General features: G+C 37.8%; 1 long non-coding RNA gene across 2 annotated transcripts in view; it reads right to left on the bottom strand.

The window, feature by feature from the left end:
• Positions 1-296: 296 nt before the first annotated feature.
• Positions 297-24,934, bottom strand: part of LOC127551766 (uncharacterized) — a 50,305-nt gene continuing 25,667 nt past the window's right edge. Inside the window, exons 3-4 of one of the 2 annotated variants that reach the window (XR_007951166.1) lie at positions 4,778-4,855; positions 297-490 (exon numbers count right to left, since the gene is read on the bottom strand). This is a non-coding gene — a long non-coding RNA (uncharacterized LOC127551766). The remainder of the gene's footprint in view (positions 491-4,777; positions 4,856-24,934) is intronic. The other variant, XR_007951165.1, reaches the window with a different exon arrangement.

Here is a 24,934-nt window from a genome sequence, read left to right as displayed (position 1 = left end):
CTCCTTCCCTAAAAGTCTCTTTGCCTTTTGTGAGTGTGACCAAAGTTGGAGTTACATTTGAAGCAGCTAAACATACTATAATAACCCCCTGAATACATGGGGGTATTGGCAAGGAAAAGAAAGTGGGTCACATATTTCCCTGAACAAAATTGACTAAAATATGTAGAGAATAAACATCCTATCACGCTTATTGTTTGTTGATGATAAAAACATATGAAACACTGCCTTAAAGGGTTCCTTCTAGCAAAGTGTCTCCTGCCCATACATCAAGATCATTCAAGATTCCTCGAATGATTTAACATTGTTCAACCATGCTTTATTTGTAAACATCAGGTGAGACATAAAGCTTGCTTAAGGTGTTTGTCATTGTGATGAAAGCCATATAACATATATGCCAAAGTGAAGAAGTAGATGGTGCGGTTCTCCAAAAGCTTCTGCTTGCAGATGATGTCATGATGGTTGTATCAAGCCCCAGAATTTTGCAAAGCATCTGATAAGTCAGAAAAAAAAGACAAAAAATTGACTTAAATAATTACACAAAGCAAATAAAAGAGTAACAGCAATCTTGTAAGATAAGCAACTTGTGAATGACATAACTATTCTTTCCAGGGCAACTCTGAAGGACTTATGATGAAAAATACTATCTATACCCAGAGAGAACTGATGGTGTTTGAGTGCAGATTGAAGCATACTTTTTGTTTTTACTTTCTTTATTCTTCTTGATTTTTTTTAATCTGTGTTTTCTTTCACAACATAACTGTTATGGAAATATTTTGCATGACCAGACATGTATAACCTACATTGAATTGCCATGTTCACAATAAAGTGAGGGGAGTAGGGACAGAGGAAGGGAAAGAATATGAAAGTCAATGTTTTAAAAACAAATGTCAATTTTTTTTTTCATGTAACTGAGGGAAAATAAAATACCAAATAAATTTTAAAAAGAAAAAAGAAAAAGTAGATGAAGAATATATGTTGTCCAGATTATAACAAGCCACTTAGGGGGACTACCTATAGGACTTTTCTATCTCTCTCTCTCTCTCTATCTGTCTTACTTACAGAAATATATTTGTGTTTAAGTCCACAAATTTGTTTATGTTACATATTATGGGTATGTATCTATATAGGGGACAAATCAAACTGAACCTAAAGTTGAATTTAAAAAAGAAAGTTTATCGGATTGCCTTCAGGAAATTGAAATATTCTTTCAATAATTCCAAATTTCTTACAGCAGTAAAGGTCTTTTTAATATTGACATTCTACTGATGTTCATGACTGCAAACCATGGAACACAAGAGTCACTGAAGAACTAAAAATGAATTTCATACAAAGAGCAATAGATAAGGCATAAGATAGCTATGAGCAAGAAGAGGAATAAAGTATGTGATCAGAACATATGATAGGAAAAGCCACTGGTCAGATGACATGGAAAGAGCAAAAGATGACAAATGGTCTACTCAACTGCTCCATTGTGGTCCTCAAGATGTCAGGAGAAAATGAAGAAAAGCTCTATCTAATATTTTGAGGTGTATCTCCTCACAGAGGGTGATAAACTCATAGGAGATTAAAGCCTATACACAAAGGATAGACATATATATTTTGATTTGTGTCACTGGAGGGAGCACCCAAATTGAGGAGATCATCAGTCCATTTGATTAACCCATACTCAGCACCTAAGGTTCTGGGTTTACAAGGGCCAGTTCCAATGTTAGGGGTGACCTCTCCTCAAATCTTATTTCTTTGATTCATTTTCTACCTACCTCACATTCCTTTTGGAAGGAAATCTTAGAATATAGTTCAAAAAGAGATTATATCTAGATTTTTCCTAGATGTAAGTAAAAGGGTCTCTTGTTCCTGTACTCAGGGTAAAACAAGCCACAAATTCAATTGCTTTCAGTCATGACTGACTTTCTGTGACTCTCTTTGTGATTTTCTTGGCAAAGACATTGGAATGGTTTGCCATTTCTTTGTCCAGTTCATTTTACAAATGAAGAAATCAAAGCAAACGGGGTAAGTTGGCTTGCCTAGGATCACACAACTAAGAAGTATCTGAGGTCAGATTTGAACTCAAGTCCTGCAAATTCCAGACTCATCCCCTATTTTACTGCACCACCTTATTTCACCCCAAAGAAAATGAAGAAAACCCATAAAGGATTTGTATAGAGAGAGACATAAAGGACTCCTAAGTAATCAGTACTTTTCTCTTCCCTCTTCAGTGCGTTTCTCCTTCTTTGCCAAGGTTTTATAGTACTCCAGATTTATAGCACCACCCTGTGATTAGGACTCTCTTTTGAAAGAAAATAAACTTGAGCATTATAGAAAGTCAACCTTCCCACTCATTATGTTGATTCTGACTTTCACCCCAGGGATGGTAGCTGGTTTAAATGCTTGCATTCACCCTAGAAAAAAAATGAAATTGGGGTTTATAGAGGGACAATCAACCATTTTATCATCTTACTAATCTTATTACCAAGCTTTTGAATAACTCATAATAGATAAATTTTTTCTCTTCTGTATAAAATTCAGTTCTTTGTTGATTTACTGGGCTTCAGAGCCTCATATATGATACTCTTCTCTCGAAGATGTTAGCATTGATATTTCTACCATGTTTAACATATATTGGACTACCTGCCATCTAGGAGAGGGGATGGAGGAAGAGGGGGGAAAATCAGAATACAAGGTTTTGCAAGGACTAATGTTGAAGAATTGTAGAATTGTCCACTCATATGTTTTGAAAAATAAAAAGCTTTAATAAAAAAAGATAAATTAGCACTGCTCATAAATTTCCATTTCTTCCAAACAAAAGCTGGCTTTCTGAACTCCCAAGGAACTCAATAATACCCATGAAATTCATTCTCTCACTAAGACTGGGTCTAGACACTCAGAATTCTGGTACACAGGGCACAGAAGCAATCAATTCCCCATCAACACCCCAGATACTGTCATTTTTTTGAGCAAAAAGGCTTCTATTACTAGATCTGTGAGGGCAGAGGGAGGGAAGTTAGTTGATTTCTGGAAGACTGTGCCTGTGTACAGCAGTTGCTTCCCAGGAACCAAAGCCCATCTTCAGGTCACTAGTCTGTGACCTATATTCAGCAATCTCAGGATCTTTCCAAAAAGGAAAAGTTATTCTCTAAAGACTCCCTTTTATAAAAATTAGGCCTAACACAGCGGATTGACTCTGACCCACAACAGAGGCAATTCATGCCTATTGATCCACAATAGCCCAAACCAATCATTTCTTCCCCAAGAGATTTCCCAAGAGATAAGACTTAAAAAGTAAAGTGGACTCTTGTATTCTATGAACCTGTCAAGTTAATTGTATGACTCAAGATATGTTTTCTGCTATAAAACAAGATTTACAAAAGCCTGCCTGTCCCTTCTAATCACCTTAATCAAGGATTTATATACACTTGTGTCTGGATGGATGGATAGACAGATAAGTAGATAGCTTATTTTTGCAAAGATTTTGCAGAAATGGGAAAGTAGGTTTGTAAGTAGGTTAGCTGATTTTTTTTCTCTGTCTTCTTTTTGGATATTAATAATATCCTCAATTTTTTGCAACTGTTAAAATTGTCTTAGGAAGATTCTGAAGATCACCTGACAAGATAACATACTGGACATTGAGCTTTTTTTTCTCAAGCTAAACTTCTAAGTATTCAAACTCTATTACAGAGAGTAGCAGTTCTGAGGGGTTGTCCACATTATTCAAATATCAAATGTACATTTGCTTAAGGAGTCTTTTTATAGAGAATTCACACAAGGATAGTATTTACATGGAGGTCAGAAGAAGCAATAAGACAATCTCTTTCTGAAGAACTTTCGAATCAATTGAGAGTCATGGAGTGCTGTGCTCTATAAACAAAGCAGATTTGCAGTAGCTCAAAAGAAATGCCCAAATGTAGTGCTATCTCCTCTCCAAATGTTCATGTGGACTAATTGTGACTAACCTATGGGAGAGCCTTCCAATCCTGTAATGGTCTGATCAGTACATTTAGATACACTTTACATTGACACCGACATAGTGATGTCTTTTTGTGTCTCTTCATGAAGGACAACAACCTTTCTCCCCTCTTTCAGATGTCTTAGAAGCGATCCTTCAATGTCCTCCAAATTGTTCTCTATTCCTACTGTGTAGGTTTGGTCTAATCCAGTTGCTATTTTGTATTAATTTTCCTTAGTGTCATTTCTATTTCCTTACAACAAATTAAGGACTGTAATGTTAGAGTTCAAATGTAGTGATTCCACTATTCTTGATAAAGAGAAGAGTTTGATACAGTAATCAGGGCAGATCTTTTTTTCATTTTTCATCTATTTGCTGTGTTTTTCCTAGTATTATACTTAAATATTTTGGCTTCATTCATTGAGTTTCTCATCAGGCTTACTGTAAATCTGTAAATGTTTACAGATGAGTGTATTCATTTTTAAAATAATTTTATTTATTTTAATATTCTTTTCTTTTTCTAAGTTTGAGTTCCAAATTCTCTCCCTCCTTCTCACCCTATATCCTACTCACTGAAAAGGCAAAAAATATAATATAAATTATACATGTGAAAACATGCAAAGCACATTTCCACATTAGCCATACTTCCAAAGAAAAGCAAGAAAAATAAAAAAGTGAGAAAATTCTATTTCAATTTGTATCAAGTTTCATCAGTTCTCTGGCTGAAGGGGGATAGAATTTTTTCATCATGAGTCCTTTGGAATTGTCTTAGATTATTGTATTGAGCAGAATAGCCAAGTCTTTCACAATTAATCATAATTATATTATTGTTACCGTGTCCATCAGTCTTCCAGTTCTTCTCAGTTCACTTCACATCAGTTCATTTGTCATCCCCCCCACCTTTATCATTTCCTACAGTACAAAAGTATTCTATCACAATCATATGTTTCAACTTGTTCAGCCATTCCCCAACTGAGCATTCCTTTGATTTCCAATTCTTTGCCAGCACAAAAAGAGCTGGTCTAAAGACTTTTGTAAATATTGGTCCTTTTCCTTTCCTTTTCCTTTCTTTTTGATATCCAATAGTAGTATTGCTGGGTGAAAGAATATGTACTAAAAAAAAGAAAGAAAGAAAGAAAGAATATGTACTGTTTTATAGCCTTTTGGACACAATTTTAAGTTTTTTCTGGAATAATTGGACTAGTTCACTTCTCCACCAGCCATTAGAGGCAGTTTCTCTGTAAGAAGTGGTACAGTAGATGGAGTGCTGAACTGGGAGTCAGAAAGACCTGAGTTCATATTCAGCCTCACACATTTGTTATCTGTATGAATCTGGGCAAAACCTCTGTTTTAGTTAACTTAGCTGTAAAATGGAGACAATAATAGCACCCAGTCCTTTCTTTTTGTTGTTGTTGCTGAGTCATTTCAGTCATGTATGACTCCCTGTGATCCCATTTGGGAGTTTTCTTGGAGGTTTGCCTTCCTTCTCTAGTTAATTTTACAGATGAGGAAACTGAAGCAAACAAGGTAAAGTAACTTGCTCAAGAATTCAAAAATAGTAAATGTCTGAAGTCAGATTTGAACTCAAGATGAATCTTTCTGACGCCAGACCTAGTACTCTTAGCTAAACTTCCTGTAAGGATCAAATGAGATAGTACTTCTGAAGCATTCAGCATAGTGCCTGACACAGTAGATTTTACTAACTGTCATTTTCTTCTTCTTTATCCCTTTTCCTCCAATGTCATGAGGATATCCTAAGTGGCCCACAAATAGAAGTGGGATGAATAACAATTCCAGATGCTCTTAGTTATGGATGACATTGTTCTCATTGTATCTAGAAAACTAGAAAACATTACTGAGACCCACAGACAGTTAAAAGAGAAGGGTCTAACAATCCACCTAGGAAAAACCAAATAAGTGAAAAAATTGGATTTATCCAGATTGTGACAAGCAGTTTTCTACTGAGTTAGCCCATTAGTACATATGTCTTTGACAGGTGCTACAAATAGACAATGAGCTGGGCCAAAAATTGAAGAGAAGGAAGAGAGTGGGCTAGATTGCATTTGGGAAGCTAAATGTTGGTTAAAATGATGCTAAGTTCCTCCTTGACACAAACTTTCTTATTTTTAACACCAACAGTCTTCCAATGTTACTGCTGGGCTGCAAATCATGGGACATCAGAAATGCCAAAAAATGAATGTTGTGGAGGGTCCAAAAAACCAGAGGGAGACTTGTGGATATAAGGAGCTTGTAGTATCTCTTACAAGTGATGAACAAATTTAAGAAGTCACATGAAAGAACCCCAGGAAATGTACAATTGGAAAAGATGTAGCAAAGGTGCAGGATAATGATGGACATCCTGGTGGCTACCCTAGTACTTTGTGAAATCTAGAAAAATCTAGACTGAGAGTCTTGTTTTTTTGTGTGTCTTAGACTCCTTTGTTAGTTATAGAAATCTAAGGAGTCCTCAGAATAATGTTTTAAGTGTGAAAAATAAAAGATATCAAATTATAAAGGAAATCATTTCTATTAAATCAAAGTATAATTTTTTTCCTGTTCAAGTTCACAAACCCATTGACCACAGTTTAAATACCTTTGATCTAGAGGATCTTCTAATTCAAAGATAAACCAGGATGGATCATCTTTGGAGAATTTATGGAAGGGAATAGAAACAAATGGTACAAGAGAAGGTATCTTATGCACCTGTGGAAGCAGCACCCATGACAGAGAACATCAAAGATATTTCCAAATAGGAGAAAATTATCCTCTGCTAGCAACAATCCAAGCTTAGTTACCAAGCTCACTTAAAGTGAAGGGATATGGGAGACAGCTCTGGCCCTCCAGGTCCTATAGCTTCATTCCCTCGGGAGCACCATTCATTGTGGGAGCAGGGGGAAAGCTCCCAGCACGGGCCACCCTGGCTACATTAATCTTAGCAGGCTCCAAAGCTTCCTTCCTGGAGCAAAGGAGAAATCTCCCAGTGAGCTCAAATTTCACCAGTGAGGAGTTTGCACAGAAGGTTTTGACAAGGGATTTGCATAAAGCCAGGTCTATCTTTGGAAGCTGGCTGGGACCCAGGGATCCAGGCTTGGGGAGGGAGGACAATATTCTTTCCATAGCCACGACTGACATTCACTGGAGTTTGTTTTCACTGTGAATCTTTCACAGGAATTCCTACATATAACACCAGAGCCTTTGAGGCCTGAACATTTTTTTCAAACGGAAAAAACTGGGTCAAGCAATGACCATGAAACCAAGGTTTCAAAGGCCTTTCCATCACCCCTCCTTTTTTTTCTTACTCCTTTAGAACTTGTCCAAAATTTTCCTTCTCGGTTGATATTTCTCCTTTTGAACTGTAGCCCAAAGGTGAAAAATGTTGGGCAAGTTTCTTTGTAGATGGGTGGAGTTGTTTTTGAGCATGATGAGTAAGGGGGAAAAGTACTGGCAGCCCTATGCGTGGTTCAGTAGAGTAGAATGAAAGCCAGATTGGAAGTTAGGAGACCTGGATTCTAGTCCTGGTTCTCCCACTGACTTTCTGGATGATCTTGAGTAATTTCGTCACTTTTTTGAGCCTCCGTTTCCCCATTTGCAATAATATTCCCTCACCCTTATAGAGCAATTTGGGGTTTAACTTAACTCAACCTAGTGAAATGGGCATTAGCAAGTTGAGGGTTTGGACTGGGTAATATCTAAAGGTCCTCCTAGGATTAACAATCTTGGAGGAAACAGAGCTGGGATCTGAATTCAGGTTCTGGGATTACAAATCCAGTGTTCTTTCTATGGCAATGCCAGTCCTTATCCTGTTTTCTTTTTAGAAAATTCAAATTGACACACAGATCAGTGAATAATCCAGCTTTTCTGCTTTGACCCAGATCTTCCCCACTTTGCTCATTAATTAATTCTTCAGATCCAGAGATCTTCACCTCATAACCTTTAATAGTTAAAAGTTGGAATCCTTTCATGCTCCCATAATGCCTCATGGTGAGATTGGATTGAACATTTATTAAGTGTCTACAGTGAATTCAAACAGAACATAGAACCATCTCTCCCTCAGCACACTCTGCAGTCCTCCAAACTAGATGAGGCAGTAAAGCAGCAAAGAAGAGATCAAAGGATTTGTTGTCAGGAAGATCTGAATTCAAATCCTAAACTAATCCCTTCTGGCTCTGTAACCCTTGTAGGGCAATTCTTAACCTCTTTTGCCTCAATCTCTGTATCTATAAAAGGGGAATGACAATAGCATCTACCTCAAGTGGGGTAATCTGTGGGGAGCATGATGCAGACCTTAAAGCACCATATAAATGTTTGTCATTGTTACTAATCTCTCACATAGATAAATGGTGCTTTGTTAAGGCTAGTGCTCTAACCATAATAGAAACTGGGGTTTTCTTTCAGACTCTTTTCCTTTAGGATTGAAGGCTCAAGGATTAGGGCTGAAATGATCTGAAAGATCATCTTGTTCAACTCCCTCATTTTACTGATGAGGAAATGGAGACCCAGAGAGGACCTTGCCTAAGGTCCCTGGGACTAGAACCCAGATTAGCATTTCCTCCAGAGCATCAAGTTCCTTTTCTGCCTTTTGATCATTTAGGAAAAGCTGCCTGCGGTTCCACATTGGGTTTGCCAGCTCATTATATTTCAGTTCTAGGAGACTTTCCCAACTAGGGCGGGGCGGCTGCCAACATACTTCCTTTTCTAGGAAGGGTAAAGGGGGTTGGGGGGTTGGGTTTTCTTTAGGATGGTGGCTACCACAGCATGTATGTGAAGGGGAAGATGTTAGTTACTCCTTTGTTCCTGTGACCATCCGCCTTTCCCTTCTGTCCTAGTGTCATCTCTGACACTCCAAAAAAAATAATTGCCCTGGAGCTTTCTTCAGAAGCACCAGGCATCCCTGTGGAAAGTGAATTTTTTCAGATTTACTCTTTGTACTTCCAGCATATCTCCATGGGGAACCTGAAAGAGAGGTGGTAAAGTTGAGCTTTTCCCCAAGTCAAGATGGTAGGGTCATGTGATAACCTCTGGGGTGACCAGGGGACATGCTGTAGTCAGCTCTAATTAGTTTGAAAGAGCCCATTGCTAAAATTCCATGTGAGCCTTTACACTTCAGAAATCATCAGAGCTTGATTTCTTGTTTTGCTGCTTTTCTGCTCTTCAGAAAGTATTAATAATGCAAATTAAACTTCATTTCCCCCCTCTCAGTCCTGTTGTTAAACATTTACCACCACCTCCTGTTTTACACTATAAACATTATGTAACTCAGGGATGAGGGGCACAGTAGAAGGCTCAGGGAATAAAGTTATCATGGAACTGGAGGCCTGGTGACTGGAGGCTAATAATAATAATAATAATAATAATAACTGGAATTTATATAGCATTTTAAAGTTTGCCAAGATCACATCCATGATCTCATTGGAGCCTCACAACACCCCTGAAATAATGGTCAAGCCTAATGTCCGCCAGATGGAAGGGGACTTATTGGGCTTAGAAGCTTGAGTGGATCATTAATGGCCCAAGTGAAGGTGTCCTAGGATAACATTCCCGTGTTCTCTGCCTCAATAGTTCTGCGCTATGATATTTTTATTTTACATTATAATTTGTCCTTGAATGTTAATGAAACTTAAATAAAACTGTATACATATATATGCATATAAAGACAGATACACAATGTGTACATGTACATAGTACCATCTCTCTCTGTATGTGTGTGTGTGTATAAACAGATATACATATAGCCTTACTCTGGAGTCTGAAGGGAAATAAAGGCATTTTAAAAGTTGAGACAGGAATATCTATGCAGAAGTTCTTAAATTGGAGTCCATAGATTTATTTTTTTTAACATTTGGATAACTGTTTTAATAAAAATTATTTTCCTTTTGTTTTATTTACTTTATGCATTTAAAAACATTATTCTGGCAAGGAGTCTATACCTTTCAAAACCAAAGGGGTCTATGACATAAAGAAAGTTAAGATCCCCTGACTTAGGGAAATTGGTGTGTCTCAGAGTCCTAGGCATGGGCTGGCAGAAGTGGCAGAGATTATACTTTCTAGCTACCTAAAGTCACTAGAATAATCTGTCAAAGTTACTCACCAAGCTTTTATAATACCTTTACTGGTGCCAAGCACCATGCCAAGTGGCAGGAAGAGTGAATAAAGAGAAAGGCAAAAAACTTCATCTGTTCCCTCAGGAATACATTCTAGTAGAAGAAACAATTTTTATTAAAGCTTTTTATTTTAAAAACATATGCATAGATAATTTTCAACATTTACCCTTGAAAACCCTTGTGTTTCAAATTTTTCTCTTCCTTCCCCCACTTTCTCCCCAGCACTCCCAGACAGTAAGTAATCTAATATATGTTAAATAAGTGCAATTCTTCTATACATATTTCCACAGTTATGCTGCGCAAGAAAAATCGGTTCAAAAGGGAAAATTTGAGAAAATAAAATGAAAGCAACCAACAACCAAAAAAGTGAAAATATTATATTGTGATCTACACTCAGTTCCCACAGTCCTCTCTCTGGGTAGCAGATGGCTCTTTCCATCATAAGATCATTGGAACCGGCCTGAATCTCCTTATTCTTGAAAAGGACCACGTCCATCATAGTTGATCATCATATACTCTTCTTGGTGCTGTGTATAACATTCTCTTGGTTCTGCTCACTTCACTCAGCATCAGTTCATGTAAGTCTCTCCAGGCCTCTCTGAAATCATCCTGCTGGTCATTTCTTATAGAACTATAATATTCTATAACATTCATATGCTATAACTTATTCGGACATTTCCCAACTGATGGGCATCCACTCAGTCTCCAGTTCCTTGCCACTACAAAAGCATTTTTGTACATGTGGGCCCTTTTACCTTTTTTATGATTGCTTTAGGATACAGGTCCAGTAGAGACATTTCTGGATCAAAGGGTATGCACAGTTTGATAGCCCTTTGGGCATAGTTCCAGATTGCTGGGAAAGACAATTTGTAATAACTAGGTACCTACAAAATACATACCAAGAAGATGAAAGGCAATCTGAGAGAGAAGTGCATTAGTAGCTGGGAAACCTTAGGAAAAACTCCTGCAGAAGCTGAGATCTGAGTTGAGTGTTCAAAGAACTGAGGAAAACTAAAATTGGGAGATGGGAGCTGGGTTGGAGGCGGAGGGGGAGAATGAGTCACAGAGTATAAGTCCTAGTGGAAAACAGAAAACAGACTGGAGCCTCTAGGTTGGATAGAGCCTGGGCAATGATCCATTCCTGCCTTGGGGTCTTTTTTCCTCCCATATGGTTAGATTAGTACTAACAGATCAAGGTTCTCCAGTTACTTTGAAGAACCAGGAAAAGGAACCACAGGAAGCTGTGCCTTGGGACTCCAACCAAAGCTGTCACTTGTATAACATCTTCTTTGTCATCCTCAGCAATTATCCTTGGGTTTTTGGGGCAAGTTGTATTTCAGCAAAGTAGGAGGAAAAACCAATCACCCCGAGCTCCCAGGACCATTGTGTTCTGCCTGTTCATTCCGATTTGGTTTTCCCTTTGATTTTCACATCAAACCAGCTCTGAATTCCCACAAGGGAGGAAGTAGACAGAGTGGAAAACTTTTTTCAAGCTGGGGGGTGAGGGCAGGAGCAGGAGCAGGGAGAGTGGTCAGACCCAAGATATGAGGGAGTGGCAGAGCTGGCAGGGTTTTCCATACCTCTTTTACAAGATTTGTCTACACCTGCCCTTATATTCCATTCCATTTACACTGGAGGCCAGAAACCCCCCTGGCTCTGTCTTTGTCCTCTCCAGGAGTCCAACATGAATCCACTTAGTAATAGGGAGCATTTATATAGTACTTTAAGATTTGCAAAAGCCCTTTACATATATTATATCATTTAATCCTCATAACCCTGTGAGGTAGGAGCTCTCATTATCTCCATTTTTCAGATAAGGAAATGGAGTTTGGGAAAAGATTAAGTAGGTCACACAGCTAGTAAGTTTCTGAGGTGGAATTTTTCCTTGAGTCTTCTTATCTCCAAAGTTTCACTATATAAAATAAACAGATGCTTTAAAAGTTTAGAAAGTCTAGAAAAAAGAACCAAGCAGGTATTAATACACTTTGGTGGAAAGAACACTCAACTTTTAGGGTGTTCTATGTTCAAATCCCAAATCCTCTACTATAGTCATGTGAAATTGATTAACCTCCGAATTTTGATTTACTTATTTTCAAAATGAGGGTAATTATGCCTTTCCTAACTCTGGTATAGGATTGTCATAAGAATAAGATGAGAATTTTTTAAAGGTATAGATAGAAGAGATCATTAAAAAAGAGAAAGGGACACACATGTACAAAAATGTTTATAGCAGTTCTCTTTGTGGTGGTAAAGAATTGGAAATTGAAGGGACGTCCACTAATTAGGGAGTGATTGAACAAATTGTGGTATATGAATGTAATGCAATGCTATTGTTCTATAGGAAATGATGAGCAAACTTTAGAAAAACCTGCAAAGACTTACATGAACTGATGCTGAGTGAAGTGAACAGAACCAAGAAAACATTGTACACAGTAACTGCAACATTGTGTGATCATCAACTTTGATAGATTTAGCTCTTCTCAGCAATACAATTCTGAAAGACTGATGATGAAAAATGCTATCTAAGAAAAAGGAACTCTGTAATCTAAATGCATATTGAAGCATGCTATTTTCACTTTTTAATTGTTTTTCTTTCTCATGCTTTTTTTCTTTCTTCTTTTACAACATGACTAATGTAGAAAATATGTTTACTATGATTTATGTGTAATCTATGTCAGATGGCTTGCTGTCTTAGGGAGAGGGAAGGGAAGGAAGGGAGAGAAAAATGGAGATGAAAATCTTTTATAAAAGAATATTAAAAATAATCTTATATGTAATAAGAAAAAATAAAATACTATTAATTGGGGGAAGGTATAGATAGAATGTTTATCAGATTTGCAGATGACATGAAATATAATAGGACAGATAACATATTGGTTCACAATCAAACTACAAAAAAATCTCAGTGGGCTAGAATGATGGATGAACTAAATGTAATAGATAATAGATTTAATAAAGACAAATAAAAAGTTCCAAAATCTTAACAACATAAGTATAAAAGATAGGAGATATGGCTAAATACCAGTTTGTATGAAAAAGATCCAGAGGTTTTGTTGGGAACACAATATGTAACTGTGTTTTACCTCTGGTAGACCTTTTATTCTCATCTTGTGTGAGGATGATGGTGATTCAAGGAGACTGAGAGGCAGTTGCTGTTCTTTAACTGAGAGGCTGTTGCATTGTTTGACCTCTCTTCTCTTCCCTCTGCCTCCAATTTATTTTCCCAGTCCACAAGCAACACCTATGTCAGTAAAGGCTGCTTTGCAACTCCTTCAGATGTTCACAGCTGTGGAGGTTCTTGGAGAATTGACCTGCCCCTTGCAGTACACTTAGGTATGGTCCTTAACAAGGTTTGGTTATTTTTTTTTAATTACAAGCTCAATATTACCCAATAGTAGCTAAGAAAATGAACATGATCTTAGTTTGCAGCCAAAACTTATAAGCCAAAGGCTTATAAACATGTTGAGGACAGGGACTATTTTATTTATTTTTTCTATATATGTCCAGTGACTAGCATAGAAGTTCTTGGAACATAATTTCAGTTTAATATGTGCTTAAATAGTATCCAGACTATGGAGACTGAGATAACTTACTGAACTTGGCTGTGATTAGTAGACATTTAGAGTATTGTGTTCAGGTCTGGGAATCAATTTTAGTAAGGATATCAATAAACTGGAGTTCATTCATAAGAAAATAACTTATTTAGTTTTGGGGATACAAAACCAAATTTACTCACCCCAAAAAGACCATTCCTGCCTTCAGGGAACCTACTGGAAGACTGGAGACCATGCCAATAGGATATCAGTTGAAAAAAATTGATAGGTTTTGCTTGGGGGAAAGCAGATATTGGGGGACATAATATCTATCTTCATATCCTTGTCTTATAGAAGAGGAATCAAATTGATTTCACTTTCCTTAAGAGAATTATGGTTCCTAAGAATAATGGGTACTCATTGAAGATACCCATTTGATCTATGGAAAAACTTTCTAATGGTTAGGACTGCCAAAAATGAAATGGGATGATAGTGGAAATCTCCTCACTGGAAAGCTTCTGGGAAGCCTGGATGAATGATTACTAATTGGGAATGTTGTAGAAATAATGGGTCTGAGACTAAATAATGGGTGGGACTAAATGATTCTTAAGAGCCTGTCCATCTCTGAGATTCTGTAATTCTATTTCAGAGAGAGAGAGAGAGAGAGAGAGAGAGAGAGAGAGAGAGAGAGAGAGCTCTGTCACTATATAATATTATGTGTGTTGACTGTCATTATTTATCATACACTAAAGTGATCTTCTGACAACTCACCATGACATGGAAATGACCTGGGATTCTTGAAAGCTATATCAGTTGCTATGGCAATGGCTACATCAAAAGCCTCTCTGGAAACTCACTAATTTATTAATATTCTTTCTTGACTGCATAGCCAAGAACTAAACCCAAGACTATATGAGATCCAGTAAAATAAGAGTACAATGTAACCCTCACTTCTCTAATGTTGGGAGATATGTCTTTCTTAAAATTGTCCAAGATTACATTAATCTTTTTGGCAGCCATTTCTGCCCTATTTCTGACTCATACTAAGCTATCTGTCCACTAAAACTTTTAGGTCTTCTTCAGAAAAATTGTCATCTAATTACAATTGCCTCAGTTTGTACTTTAGATATTTATCTTTTGTATCCAAGTGAAAGGAACGATATTTATCCCTACTAAATGTCATCTTGGTAGATAAAATCAGAGCCTAGCACACTAGACTGCCCAGATACTTCTATATTCTGACTACCATCCACTGCTGGCTATCCCTCCTGGCTTTGTATCATCTGCAAATTTGAGGCATTTGTCATTTATCAATGTCAAGTCATTGATAAAAAATGTTAAGCATCTATGGTATATGAATGTTATGGAATATTATTATTCTATAAGAAATGATCAGGAGGATGATTTCAGAGAGGCCTGGAGGGACTGACATGAACTGATGCTGAGTGAAGTGAGCAGAATCAGGAGATCTTTGTACAGAGTATCATCAATATTATACGATGATCAATTCTGATGAATGTGACTCTTTCCAAAAATGAGATGACTGATGACAGTTCCAATGATCTTGTGATGAAGAGAGCCATCTACACCTCTGAGTATTGTGGGAACTGAATGTGGATCACAACATAACATTCTCTCTTTTTGTTGTTGTTAACTTGCATTCTGTTTTTCTTGCTCATTTACTTTCCTTTTTGATCTGATTTTTCTTGTGCAGCAAGAGAATTGTATAAATATGTTACACATATTGGATTTAACATATATTTTAACATATTTAACATATTAGATTGCTTGCTATCTAGGGGAGGGGATGAGGGAAAGGAGGGGAAATCTGAAACAAAAGGCTCTGCAAGGGTCAATGTTGACAAATTATTTGTGCATATGTTTTGAAAATAAAAAGCTTTAAAAATTAAAAAAAAAGTTAAATATCACAGGAGCAGTCACAATTCCTTAGGTATTCATACCATTGAAACTGGCTTGTCTCATTGATATTAAAATATTAATAAAGCCTTTTTGTGTCTGGCCATCCAATCAGTTCTGAATCCGTCTGACTGAATTATTGTTGAATTTACATCTCTCCATCTTCTTCACAAGAATATTATGAGATATTTCATTAAGAGCATTGAAAAAAATCTAGATATACATATGCATACCATTTCTTTTATCTCCTAGTTCAATAATCTAAAAAATGAGTTAACTTTGGATTGCTTTACTCTCAATGAGGCTGTGATGGTTTATTATAATTACTCTTCTCATTCTAGACATCCACTAGCCATGACTTAAAAGATCAGTTCTATAACTTTCCTGGGAGTCAAAAACCAATTCACTGATCAATAATTTGTGTAGCCCATTCCTTCTTACTTTTGAAAATTGGGACCAAATTCATCCTTTCCCAACTTTTCCATTTCCCATGATCATTTCTGACACTTCTAAGAATATAGTTCATGAACTAGGAGATTTGAATTCATCAAAGAAAATTGATTTTTCTTACTTTCTCCTCCCTTATCTTAGGAAATCATTCTTTGTGAGTCACTTTGTTTTTTTCATTTCCTTTTCAAGGATCTTTGTCCTTGGCACTGAAAGCAGAAAGGAGGTAAGAATTGAGCAGTTTTTCCTTCTCTCTCTGCTGCTAGTTATCATCATCCCATCTACCCCAAGCAAAGGTCTCCTCCATTCTTTGATCTTCCTTTTTCTCCCAGTAGAGCTAAACAAACCAAAAGCAAGAGCAAAATAGCATTTTTGTTGTCCTTAGCTTACTCACCAATTTCAGGATAAGCTTTAGCATTCCTAACATTATTCTTACAGTTCTATGCCACAATGCATTATTCATCCTGTTACCTAGTCTTGTTTTCATCTTTTATACAATTCTTTTAAAAAATATAATTTGGTTAGTGATTTCCAGTCTATCTAGACAAATTTCATTCTTCCTTCTCACTGCAGTTGTTTCCCTTTGTGTCCTTAGAATTTCATTCTGGAATATTTTCCCTCTCTGGATGGAAATACTTTTCTTATAGGATGTTAATACATGGTATCACACCTATCTTTGGAACCCTTTGAAATCTTCTTTGCTAAAATCTTGGTGGAGTTGTAAATTGATCCAACCATTCTGGAGAGCATACCCTTTGATCCAGCAATACCATTGCTAGGTCTATATCCTGAAGACATTTCCCCCAAAAGGAAAAGAACCTATTTTAAGTAAAGCTTTTTATTTTCAAAATATATACATGGGGTCAGCTAGGCAGTGCAGTGGATAGAGCAACAGCCTTGAAGTCAGGAGGATCTAAGTTCAAATCTGGTCTCAGACACTTAATACTCTCTAGCTGTGTGACCTTGGGCAAGTCACTTAACCCCAATTGTCTCAGGAAAAAACAAAACAAAAAAAAAGCCAAATATATATATATGGAAAATTTTTGACATTAACCCATACAAAACCCTGTGCTACAATTTTTTTCCTCTCTTCCCCCCATCCCTTCCCTCAGCCAGCAAGTGATTCAATATATTAAACATATGTAGTTTCTCTATGCATATTTCCACATATCATGCTGCAGCAAGAAAAATCTGATCAAAAAGAAAAAAATGAGAAAGAAAACAAAATTCAAGCAAACAACAACAAAAAGAATGAAAATACTATGATGTGCTCCACATTCAGTTCCCCCTGTCCTCTCTCTGGGTGCAGATGGCTTTCTTTGTCAGAAGACCATTGGAACTGGTCTGAATCATCTCATTGTGGAAAAGAGCCAAGAAACATGTGGAAAAGAAAAGAAGAGGAAAGAAGGGAAGGAAATAGTTTGTAACTCCAAATTTTAAATAAAAACGTTTTTAAAAAGTCAAAAGAAAAATCTTAGGTGTACATTGACTTACCCAGAATTCCTCTCATTCTTTATCATATTCTTTAGCACAGAATGGACCCTTTTCTTCTCCTCTACCCCCATCTCCTCTCATTTTCAAAACAGCAAAATTCCCAACACAAACAATCAAATCCAGCATAGAATTTCTGATTATTGATTCCTCTACCTTTTGAAGGATGAAATCATAGCTAAGGCAAGTTCTTATTTGCTTTGCTTTCAGCATACAGAAAGCTTCATTAATGTCTGGATAAGTCAGTAAAGGAACCACGTAGGATGTGATTCTGTAGCTGAATCTTAAGGGAAACTTGGGACTTTTAAAAAGCAAAGGTAAAGAGATAGGACATCCTAGCAATAGAGGACAGCCAGTACAAGGGCATGGAGGTAGAAGATGAAGAATAAATAGTATGTGTGTAGCACCCTCTTCTGAATTATCTTCCCAAGTTGATCCTCATAGATATATTTGCAGATTCAGTGTCCATGGGGGAGCAATTATTTTAGTTTCAAGGTACTCTATGGACTTACAATTCTAGAATTATAGCTCATGAGCTCCTGCTGATTATTTTTATTTCAATAATCAGCCAACAGCCATATGATTTTAGAGAGGCTTGGAGAGACTTACATGAACTGAGCTAAGTGAAATGAGTGGAACCAGCAGATCATTGTACATGGCAACAACAATATTATATAATGATCAGTTCTAATGGATGTGACTTTCCAAGAATGAGATGATTGAGGCCAGTTTCAATGATCTTGTGATGAAGAGAGCCATCTATATCCAGAGAGAGGACTGAGTGTGGATCATAACATAACATTCTCACTCTTTTTGTTGTTGCTCCATTTGCATTTGGTTTTCTTATTCATTTTCTTTCCTTTTTAATCTTATCCTTTTTGTGCAGCAAAATAATTGTACAAGTATTGTTAGAATTCTTACAAGGTGCTAAGTCAGTGGAATCGTGTAATGGGCTGAGACTCAAGTTGATGCACTGAGGTCCCAAGCACATGAGGCTAAATAGTAATTGGACCATACTCTATTAATATATAAGCTTGGAGAAAGAATAGCCCCCGCCCACTCTTTGTGCAAGTCCTGATGTGTTGTATAGGAAATGACGATTTTGGTGGGTGAAGGCAGGGGAGTGGAAAGGGAAGCAGAAAGAGAGACTGCTGGCTGGCATCTTGTTGCAGCTGCACATATTGCTATCGTGACCCCCCCTTCACCTCCAATCCCCCTTCACCTCCGATTCCTCTTCACCTTTGATCCTTCTTCACCTCTACTAAGAATAAAGATCTAAGATTTTCCCCTAACCTGAATTCCTGATTCCAGCTGATTTTAAAATATGTGGTCATCACATTTGGCGCCCAAGCGTGGGAACCAAGGACCCTACTTTCACTGAAGAATCTCCAGTGACCAGGAACTTAGATGAGTATTGTAATAGACAAACAGGGAACTTATTTTCTTAAAGACTAAACTAGTAACCTTTTTTGGCTGAAATGGGACAGATGCTAGCTAAAGATTCTCCATCCCCCACCCCAACACCCCCACACTCACCCAGGAGTGGGCTATAGAAAGCCTGCTTAAGCTGTTAGAAGATCAAGGGCCACTTATAACTTGGGAACAGACAGCTAGACTTCTGTGTACATTAAAACGCACCTCCCCTTGGTTCTTAGAGGAAGAGCAAATCTCTCCAGATAATTGGACATTAATTGGGCAACAGCTCTCTGCATATTACAACGAAAACGGTCCTCATTCAATTTCCATGGAGGCATTCTATTTATACAATATAATACAGTTGGCCTTAAGAAATCGGATAAGTTATAGAAGAAAAGGATAAAGCTATAGGAATAGCCAAATGGGGAAGCCTGAGATAATGGAGGAAGATAATGAACAGATTAATGACCATATCCCCACAGGGCATAGAGACTTAAGGGAGGCTCAAGGGCAGGGTGAATCTGAGGCAGTTTCAGCCCCACCTAAGGAGCAGGTAATTGACTCTTCTCCATCAACTCCACCCTCCTGAATGGAGGGAGGAGGGGTAGTGGGGGAGGCAATGACAGCACCAGCATCTTCCCCCCAGCATCCAGTTGCTCCTATGACTAGATTGCAAAAGGGACTAATTAAGGCCAAAGTGGAAGGGAGAGATGCATCAGAATTTCAACATCACATTTTTCTTGTAATTCAACAGTTTAATTCTTCAGGTCAAGAAAGTAGAAAATACACTCCTTTTGATATAGAAATCCTCAAAGACCTGAAAAAAATTTGCACTCGTTATGGGGCTATATCAGCTTATGTTAAGATGTTATTACAGAATTTGGCTTTTGAAATCTTAATCCCTAATGACTGGAAATCTATAGCAAAGATATGCCTAGAACCCGTGGCTTTCTGAATATAGTGAGCTCTGTAGGATACAAGCCCAACAAAATAGTCAAGTGGAGTTCATGCTGCAATTACCTGTGATCAACTAACAGGTGTAGGTCCTTATGCAGATGTTGCAGTACAGATTAATTATTCCATAGCAGCATATGAGCAAATTGCTGCTAATGCTATCAAGGAGTGGGCTTCTCTCCACAATAAAGATGACAAGGGTGGGGCCTTCACAAAAATAACACAAGGGCCAAATGAACCCTTTGCTGACTTTATGGATGTTTGCAGACAGCTATCACAAGAACTAATGGGGAAAATGCAGTAACAGACATTTTGATAAGGCAACTTGCTAAGGAAAATGCTAATGAGATTTGCAGAAGAATTATACTAGGACTGCACAAGGATGCTCCTTTAGAGGAGATCATAAGGCACTGTGCCACAGTGGGCACAAATGCTTATTATACCCAAACTATGTTGAATATGGAAAGACAGGGTCCCTCTTGGCAAAGGAATTCTAGAGCAACTCATAGATGCTTTCAATGTGGAAAAGTTGGACATTTGAGAGCTCATTGTAGATATGGAGATAAAATGAGAAGACAGGGTGAGAGAATAAAACCCCAGACCCCATGTCCAAAATGTAACCGAGGGTTCACTGGGCCTCTGAATGTTGATTGACCCAGAGAAATGAGAGGCAGGGCCCAGCTCCAAGGTATCAATCAAAAGATAGATGGGGCATGATAGCAACTGAGGTTACACCCAGAGAGTCTTTAGAAATTCAGGACTCTGATGTCATCAACCAACAGAAAAGCAATCAGGATTACAATTGGGGAGGTTACAGGCTTTTTAACACAACAGGGCAGTGTCCAGTGCAAACAGCTCCACTATCTTTAGATAATTGCCAGGTGATATGGAGAGATCCAGAAAGTAGTAAATAGAAGGGAATTAGATAGGGTTAACTGCTTGGGGAAGAGGGTTTGCTTGTATTTTTACAGGAGGAGAAGGAATCAGTTGGGTGCCAATGAGCCGTATTTGCCTTGTCCATCGCAGAGAGATAGAGCAGACCCTTGAAACAAAGGAGAAGACCCAAGAAATATCAGGTGGTTCTGTTGCTGATTGTGCTCACCATTGAAAGAGCGTGGCAGTTATGGCATTTGACTCATGGACATAGATAATTGTTGGACTTCAAAATCCTCAGGAATCATTGAATTCTCTGAGACATGATAAGATTGTTGTAGGACTTGAAAACCCTCAGGAATCATTGGATTCTCTGAGACATAAGACTTGAAAGCCCTCAGAAATCATTGGATTTTCTGAGAAATGATAAGATTGTTATAGGACCTCAAAATCTGCTGGAATCATTGGATTCCCTAACACATAAGACTTTTGCAGGACTTCAAAAACTTGTGGGGATCATTGGATTCCCTGATATGTGAAGCAATGGACAATAGATTGGTTTTGGACTATCTCTTGACTGCTGAAGAAGGCATATGTGTGACTAGTTTACATATTTTCCTTCTAGAACTTCTGGCAAGCTTTTATAACCATGTTGATTTATATTGTTTGTTATACCGTTACTTGGGTGTATAATTCATGTTTGTGACACCACATCAACCCTGCACTGACTGTGGGGAGGGTTATTGCTATGTGCTTGTGTAATACCTCCCATGCTGATGGGTTTGTGCATAATAAGACCCTTCAGCCCAGAAACCCGCTACCAACCCCCACTTCTCTTTGGTGCTTTTCATCTCCCTTCCTGAGATATCAGGGAGGGCATGATCATCTCCTTTTTAGTGCTTTCACCTCCCTTCCTGAGAAGTCAGGGAGGGTGTGATCACCTCCCCTTGGGGGCTCTGACCTCCCTGAAGAGTCAGGGATGGCATGACCACCTCTGTTCTAAAAAAAAAAAAAAAAAAAAGCAGGAGATGTAATGGGCTGAGGCTCAAGTTGATGCACTGAGGTCCCAAGCACATGAGGCGAAATAGTAATTGGACTATACTCTATTAATATATATGCTTGGAGAAAGAATGGCCCCCGCCCACTCTTTGTGCAAGTCCTGATGTGTTGTATAGGAAATGACGATTTTGGTAGGTAGAGGCAGGGGAGTGGAAAGGGAAGTGGAAAGAGAGACTGCTGGCTGGCGTCTTGTTGCAGCTGCACACAGTGCTATTGCAACCCCCCCCTTCACCTCCAATCCCCCTTCTCCTTTGATCCTTCTTCACCTCTACTAAGGATAAAGGTCGAGGATTTTCCCCTAACCTGAATTCCTGACTCCAGCTGATTTTAAAATACGTGGTCATCACAGAATTGATAGAAACAATGGTTGTTCAGCAGGGTGCTTAACAGTTCTCTAAATGTACTTAGTACTTATTAAGAGTTCCACAAGATTCACACCTTTAAGAGAGCATATATAAGCTAGGCGCCTCAACCAGGATGCACTTCAGGAAGCCCACAAGCCCACTCTCAGAGGCAGAGTCAGATTCATTCCAACTTTCACCTTTGTCTTGACTGGAGACTCTGGGAGATTGAAAAGTCAGGATTCAGTTGGGCAGAATGAAGGAAGACAGAGAGGTGGTGGCAGGTTGTCCTGTGGAGAACATCGAAACCGAGATCCGGAAGGCTTCCAGAAAGCTAGCTGAGCCCCAAGTGAAAGAGACAATAAAGGATTTGGACTTTAATCCCTGGCTGCATTTGAGGTGATTATTACACTGAACTGTAGGGAAGGCTGCCTCCAGAAGCCCCCCAAGAAACCTGCTCCCAGAGAACTTTATAATTTAGAGATGAACATTACAAAGTATGTTTAAATATATTGGATTTAACATATATTTTAACATGCATAACACATATTGGATTGCTTGCCATCTAGATGTGGAGGTGAGGGGAAGGAAGGGAAAATCTGGAACACAAGGCTATGCAAGGATCAATATTGAAAAATTATCCATGCATATGTTTTGAAAATAAAAAGCTTTAATAATAAATAAATATTTTTTTAATTAGTCAATAGACAAACTCAAATTAAAGGCATTTACTAAAATAGCATCATATGTACAGTATCTACAATACATTTCCCCCCATAAACCTAGGAGATATATTCTCCTATAAACATACTTAATGTCTATGAGAAGAGTGGGAACAAACCCCTTTATGTCCTCTGTATTCTAGCTTGAACTATATATTGTTCTTCAAACTTAACACTTAAATTTTCTGTCTCTATATATGTGCACAAACTAGCCTCCAAGCCTAGTATATACTCCTTCTTTATCTTTGCCAATCAAAATTCTGTCTCTGTCTCTTTTCTTTCTTATTCATTGCAATAAAAGGATAGCTCTCTGGAGAGGAGAAAGTGGGAAGGATATACAAAGAATGTATACAGAGAAATGATATCTATATATATAATGAAAACTATACATAGAAATGAAGATGATGTTAAAAACAAAACATTGTGGCCAAAGAAGGGTAATTGAGTGTAGGAAGTCACAGACATAATAAATGAAATAATGAGGCAATCAACTAACAAGCTGTCCCTCTTGCTTAGCTGTTCCCCATGACTAGCAGTGCTTCATAGCATATATACTTATATTTATACTTATATATATACATACACATACATATATGTGTATATAATTCATTCAATTGTTTTAGTAGTGTCTGACTCTTTGTGACTCCATTTGGGGTTTTCTTGGAAAAGACACTGGAGTGGTTTGCCATTTCCTTCATATGTGTGTGTGTGTGTGTGTGTGTGTGTGTGTGTGTGTGTGTGTGTGATGGATGTATATATGTATATAGGTACATAAACATAGATATACCCATGTAACATACATATATGATTATACAAAGGATAAATATAATATATTAATTATTGCTAATTAATCATATATAATAGTATATAATATAATAAATAAATATAAAAGATAATAAATCCAAGACATCCAGGTAGGGAAGCCACTAGCAATTCAGGAAACGCTTCAATAACCATTTGAATGGATTCTTAAAAGCAAAGGTTTGAGCCACATGTTGCAAAGAGGTCAAGGAGGATGAAATCTGAGAAAAGAGCTTCCAGTTGAGCAGTGAGCCTCTAAAAATGTTCTCATGTGGGAGCAGCACTGCCAAAGGTGCAGACAAGGTTAGATCACTTCTTTCATATAAAAGACCCTTTAGTGACATGTTGTGCCCACTCTAATTGCTATTTCAAGAAAACTCATCATTTATATAAATGTAGTGGGATGTTATTGTGTGGTAAGAAAAGATGAATAAGAGGAATTCAGAGAAACATGGAAAGATTCTTAGGAAATGATGTAGAGCCAAGAAAGCAGAAATAGGATAACAATGACTACAGTGATGTAAATGGAAACACCTGGAGCAGGGAGCTGGGCTTTAGTCCTGGAAAAGAGATGATGAAAGGTACTTCCCTCCACCCATTTGAGAAGTGGGAGACTGTAAGTACAGAGTGCAGCGTGTACTCTCAGCTACAGTATCTGTATCAGCTGGTTTACTTAACTATTTTTGTTACAAGGGAGGCTTGTATGGTGACAGAGCAGGTATTGGGAAGGGAATGATATAAAGAGCAATAAGCATCAATGAAACTTTAAAAAGTAATAAAAAGTGAGAGCTGAACAAACATCGCATGGGCCCTCCATATTCTCCAATGTCTTCAATTTATTCAAAGCTTGAAACAGAATTGCCCAACACTGGAGCAAAGCAACAGACCCAGGATACAATAAGCTACTCTGTCCCTTCCAATTTTGCCACAGCCTGCTCACCAATGTGCTACTTGCAGGCTGCCTGTCCCCTTTAAGAAGAATCGGGTCAGCTGCCAGATGTTTTTTCAAAGAATACATTCTGTCCTCACCCTTACCAGAAACCCAAGCCCAGAAACTCTGGCCCTCTGTCTTCCATGTGCTCTGTGTTATTCATTACAAAATTAACTTAATAGAATATATTTCATTGCACTAAAATATGATTAACCATATTTTTAATAGAATACTCAAAGGTTCATTTATCCATTCTCCCAATAAGCATTTAATTAACTACTATCTTCAGGAAACTGTGCTGGGTCCTGAACTGAAAGATGAGGAGATATTTTGAAAATATTTAACCCTTTGTTGATGTGTTATCCAAAGACATCATGCTTCATCAATCAACCGTATAAACAAATA

This window comes from Antechinus flavipes, chromosome 2 (assembly GCF_016432865.1).
Source record: "Antechinus flavipes isolate AdamAnt ecotype Samford, QLD, Australia chromosome 2, AdamAnt_v2, whole genome shotgun sequence".
NCBI classification, from domain to species: Eukaryota; Metazoa; Chordata; class Mammalia; order Dasyuromorphia; family Dasyuridae; genus Antechinus; species Antechinus flavipes.
The sequence above is the reverse complement of the archived record's forward strand: the minus strand, read 5'-3'. Positions and strand labels throughout refer to the sequence as shown.